The sequence below is a fragment of the Sorex fumeus genome, unplaced genomic scaffold, assembly GCF_029834395.1.
Source record: "Sorex fumeus unplaced genomic scaffold, SorFum_2.1 ptg000070l, whole genome shotgun sequence".
Lineage (NCBI taxonomy): Eukaryota > Metazoa > Chordata > Mammalia > Eulipotyphla > Soricidae > Sorex > Sorex fumeus.
In genome coordinates, this window is record NW_026606127.1 from 2847351 (window position 1) to 2853350 (window position 6000).

Here is a 6000-nt window from a genome sequence, read left to right on the forward strand (position 1 = left end):
TAATTTGAGCTCCCCCCACCAGAAATTTCCTGAAAGCTGGCTTGGCTAACTTGGGGAGTTTACAAATCCAAAGACTTATAAAGGCAGTGGACCGCATTGTTGAAACTCACTAGTAAAGTGTCACCATGATAGCAACTCTGAATATTGTTGGGAATAAGTGAAATGGTGCAGCTAGGGGTGCTGAACAGAGGGCCTGAGGACATGTGACTTATCTTTGCATTTCCCAGGAGCTATATTCAGGCTTAAAGCTGCAACTGTTCTCTTGGCTTTGTCCCTGTTAAGAGTCATACTTAAATGACTCTGAGGGCATTGATCACTCATCTGGTAGGTTTATTCCCCAGTGTTTGTGTTCGCATCCCCCAGCCATCATTTATTGATAGACCACCCAAACCTTTTAGTGATGTGTCTCAAATTTGGTTATTTTCCAAAGGTGGCCATGAGACGTAAACAGAGCGTCCATTGAAGAATTTTTACTTTTCTTCTGGTCATCTTAGACTCATCAGACTTTCTCAGCCTATTCCAAATTTATTCTATTAACCGAAAACTGCAGACTGTGCCATTTGTCCAATTTTATTTCGAGGACACCAGGGATAGGCATACTTGACTGTACTTTCTCCCTGCTCTGTGCTCAAGTTCCACATCTGGTCGGTCTCTGGGGACCATCAAAGTCTGCAAGAAATGAACTGAGAACTTCTTGGTTGCAGAGAAAATGCCCTGTCAGCTATACTCTTCCTCTGACCCTACCCCACTCTTCATCAGGCCCATGCAATTTCTCCTATGATGGGCTTTATAACCCTGGACTAAGTTTGTATTTCGTAGAGTCTTGTCTATTCATCCTTTTTCCTGTCTCTAACTTCCCATTCTTTCCCATCCCATCCTTCGACCCCCAGCCACTCCCAAAAACAACCACAATAGGCAGCATCTCAAAATTTAGAATTTTTATTAACAAAGAATTAACTATGATGCATCTCTTTAATTTGAAAAAATATATTAGAATAAATAAATGGTGTATGGCATGTCAGTGTTTGCCTAGGAAAACCATCTGGTACCTCAAACGGAACCTACCATTCCAGCTACTCCCATTACGTAGCCATAATAGAGAGAGATTTCCATCTCTTTTCCCTCTCAATAAAGTACTACACTTTCCCCCAAAGAGGTGAGTTTGGCAGTGTTCTCACGCTCATGCTGAGCCTTCCTTTTCATAGCCTCACGCTCTGGTCTATGCTCTTTGGTGATGGGCTTTGACATGTCTGGTTCGGGAACATTGGGCTTTCTCCATGGAATCGGTTGGAAACGGAAGTCTTGGAGGAGAAACTGACTCTGACGTTTGGGTGGCTACTGCCGCTTGTTCACAGAGACTGGAGGAGGTTCACGCTGGAGAGAAGTGCCAGGTGCTGTTGTAGGGAGCAGGTCTAGAAGCTGTGGGGAGACGAATAGGTCGGCTACTAGGGTTCTGCAAACCTTGTCGAGATGGGTTGGTTGAAATGGACTAAGCAGGTTTGGCAGAACCCGACAAAAATGCAGTGGTTGACCAGGAAGAATTGGCAGCGGTTGGCTGAGCTGCATTGGTAGAGCCAGGCTTGGCATGGTAAGCTGCAGCAGGACCATGTGAGGACACAGATTGTCGTCTCCGAGGAAGAGGTCCAGCTTGTGGATTCTCCATGGTAAGAAAAGGCAAAGGTACCAATTTGACCTTCCCAGGATATGGCAGGTCAGACTTTGCTGGCGATGAGCGTTTTTCAGCACTGCTACTTGGTTTGTGTGCTTTGACCTGAGATTTCTCAAGGCCTTTTCCATCCTGTGTAGCACCTAGCCATAGCTTGACAGCTGAGGATGGCTTGCCATCTTTAGGCTTCTTTGAGTACTCAGGACCTAGGAGGAAGAGATTCCAAGTTTTGGATCACTTTCCTTCCCCAAAGCATGAAACACTTGGACAGAATCCAGCATGTGTATGCCTAGGTAGCAGCAGGGCTTTTTAACTGCCTCTTGGCAAAGCTCAGATTGAGTTTCCTTGCGTTTCCTCTTGCCAATGGTGGGCTTTTCTTCTGCCGTGACCTTGTTCCCTGGCTGCTTACACTCCTTAGCTTTCTTAGAGTTTTCACTGGTGTTTTTTATCTTCTCCTGCCCATGGCTCTTTGTCTTGCTGATACTGCTGGAGGCAGCTTTTTGAGATTTGCTGTTAGTTTTGGCTTTGGTCTTAGGACACCTATCACGGACTGCAGCATTACGAAAAATCCCCGCTCCGCTTAGCATGCATTCTCGGACGTTTGGCTGGATTATGGCCTTGGGTTCTCCCTCAAGAGTTTCAGAAGCCTCCTTTTTGTTGTTCTGTTTTGCATGGGAGGTCCCCTTAGTTCCACTTGAGTTTTCTTGCACCTGCTTCAGAGTGATTGTGTCAGTGGTGTTCATTACCTGCAGATCTTTGCATTGATCTAAGTCTACTGGCATCTGGTAGGTCTCCAGAGGTTTTGAAAGCCCAGTTTTCATTTGATCAAATTTCTTAACTTTTTGTTCCTGAGTTGGAGTTGGGGTCAGCGCCAGGTTACTTTGGCTGGAGATATTATGGGAACTTCCCGAAGCTCAGGTGCTGGATTAAACTCAGGTCTTTGAATCCTGCTACTGCAACATGGGGGCAATTCGGAAATTTGTTGCAGACCAAATGTCTTCCCTGAAGGTTGCAATGCCTGGGAAGTCTTCCTCCCCAGAAAATTCAACACTTAAAAGAACCATGGAAGAAATCAGTGCCTGCGAAATGAGATATTCACTCCACAAAACTAATGGTGCAACAACAGTGCACCTACCAGCAATAGGCAAGGCTTTGTTACTGGCTATTCTAAGGAAAATGGACAAGTCCCTGTGCTTGAAGATTGGAGGTAAATATTGTAGTTCTTACTGTTTGTCATGTGGTGCTCTTGTTTTTTGGTTTTCTTTGTTTTTGAAAGTGTTCCTGTGTAAACTAACTTGAAAAATAAGAGACTTGGGACAGAGGGATAGTACAGTTAGTAAGGCAATGGCCCTGCACACAGCTGACCTCAGTTTGATCTTTCGTATCACTTATGATCTCCTAAGCATCTTCAGCAGTGATCCCTAGCACAGATCCAGGAGTAATTCCTGAGCCCTTCAGTCTCTGACACAACTTCAACGTCCTCCAAACAGAAGGTTTTTTTTAAAAAATTATAGATTTTCAAACTAATAAATGCCATACAGAGCTTAGCATTGTAATGTATTGTACTCTCAATTTATTCACTTTCATGGAAAAATAAGAGGACGTTAATATCATAGAATAAGAGTGTGAATGAAGCACTACTTCAGCATGATATTTGTGCTGGAGTACAGATTCTAGGTTTCATGATTTGAGTCATAATCTCTGAACCATAAGTTTATTCAGAACCTTGCTATTCATTAATGGAAGGGAAAGTTAAAGTGTACCATTACAATAAGAGTTCTGAAACTTCTTAAGAAAATAACGAAATACTAGTTTAAGACATGTTTTTTACATTTATTGTGGTAATTCTTGAGGACTGCTGAAATAGAATGTGAAAAATGTGGCATTCCCTGCCACAGAGGTTGAGTGGGATGGGGGTTATGGTGGTCGGAGGAATACTGGGAACCGTGATGCTGGAGAATGGGCACTGGTGGAGGGATAGGCACTACATCATTGTATAAATGAAACCAAGCACAATAATTTTAAGTCTACATCTGTCCCTCCTTATGTTTAACTAATAAAAATTAAAAAAATAAATGAAATAACTAGGGAAAAATGTCGCATTCTTTTGTGTGCTCCTGAAGTTTCATGATATGAAACCTAGATGTCTATTTAACATCATACCTTCCAATCTCCATTAGGAGCTCTTATGTTGAGAGTGAAAATAACATGCTGTAAAAGGAGTTACGGAAGTAAGCATGAACTGAGTTTAGTTAAGTTCTTTTCATAAACTTAAAAATCTCAGTGTATATGAATACCAACTGTCTAAGGACAGTTTTCCTCTTTTTTGATCCCGATTTTTGAATTTTCCTTCCCTTCTCTCCGTTTTACTCACCTTGATAACTCGATTCTGTGATGGGTTGAGCAGACAGAGAGAAGTCGATTCCAGAGGAGGAGGCTGGTATTTGGTTATTTGGCGGCTGGACCTCCTTCAGAGCCATAAATATTTCTCTAGATGAGTTGTTGTAAGCTTGGGGGGCAGAGCCATTTTGACCTATGTATGACATGGAGCCATAGGACTGCAGGCCAGAAAGGAGAGTTACCAGAGTGCCTTGATGATTGTAATACACCTGGCTTCGTTCCTGGTAGGGAAGTGACAGGCTTCGTCTCTGATGTGGAACCAGACATGGTGTTCTCTCAACAAGACTGGCAGAAAGTGATGGGTACACAGACACCGTGTTGTTGGTATCTAGGATTTTCTCATAGCGAGCTGCCATAGACATGGAAGAGACAGCGGTGTCTTAGGCAAGGACAGTCACAGAAAAGTCTCCCATGGAAGACTTCTCTTCAGCACTTCCTGGAAGATCCCATTCCAAAACACTCGGGTAGGAAGCAGCTGAGGTGGATATATGACTCTGGTGAAACACTCCAGATAGCATTGTTGTGCTGAAATGTTGGTAAAGATAGGCACTACCCATCAGTGGTTGGAAAGAGGTGCCAGAGGCTGAGGGCAGGAGCCAAGCAGAAATACCAGCTGAAGCAGATACACTGGAGTATTTGCAGACACTTCCTGTTATGGAAGCTGCATCCTTAACCATGGGAAGGGAAAGCTGCAGAGTATGTGCTTTTCCCAATAAAGATGGAATTTGAAAATTTTCTGTAAGGAACAAGAGGGTGATAAACAAAATCTGTAAGAATAATAATCTCCTTCAACACTGAGAGGAACAATATGAACTTAAATTTTAAGCCATCAAGATGCTTCTAGTACCAACAGTCAACTGAATTTCCAAAATTCCAACAATTTGGGGTGATTCAAAGCCGGGAACATTTTGGCACTTTGTGTATTTGGTATCGTGCTCCCAAAGTGAACACAGAACTGTAGAAGAACCAGGTGATTGTGTCTGTACCTGGATTTCTTGCTTACAGATAGTCTCTCCTTACCCTAGAAAAGCCTGTAGCTTGCTATCCTATTGACTCCTATGATATCTCTGAGAATGGAAGCTTTTTCAAACTAGGAAGTATAAGAGAATGGGAAACATTCTCTGGACAAGAAGAAACCTGAGGCCCAGAAATGGCAAAAAGATTTCATATATTCCAATAATTTTTATTGGGAGGGTCATGGGGTGGTGTAGAGTATGGACCAATAACTGACAGTTATCTTGGTTCTTCCTGGCTCTACACTCTGGAGTAACCCCTTATAACATTCAGGAGATTGTATGCTGTGACAGAGATTCAACTGGATTGGCTGTGTACAAGGCAAGTGCATTATCCCCTCCAGTACTATATATCTCTGTCCCTTAGGAATTTCCATGTTACACAAACTAAAGCATGTGTTCTTTTGGCCAGGACCCTGCATGATCACTACAAGGCCAGAAACCGGAAGAAAGATACCTTACATTAATATAAGCATTTGTGGTCTTTACAACTAGTACCATTGTAATCATCAGGTTTCCATTTGACTTGTGCGATGAGTACCTGTTACTTTCGGTTCACATACGACTTAATCATGTGGATGCACTGAAGGTTACCCTCATTTTTGATCCACTTCAAAAATGACTACTTGAGTTTCTCCCAAGAAATGTTTTTGGAAGGAAAATTTTATTTAAACTCTGTGCCTTACGTTGTTTATCTACTGTGAAGTTACTAATAATTCTGAGAATAATAATGCATACATGAATATAATTTTTCTATATCATATGATTTACATAGGAGGAAGTGTACAGAAAATATCATGAAAAATATGTATCATAGAACTGAAAAAGAAGTATATAGACAGTAATGAAATATGGGCTCTGTAGCAAGCAGCATAGTACAGTAAGTTATGGAGAGCAGACCCAAGAGAAAGCCCTGAATAA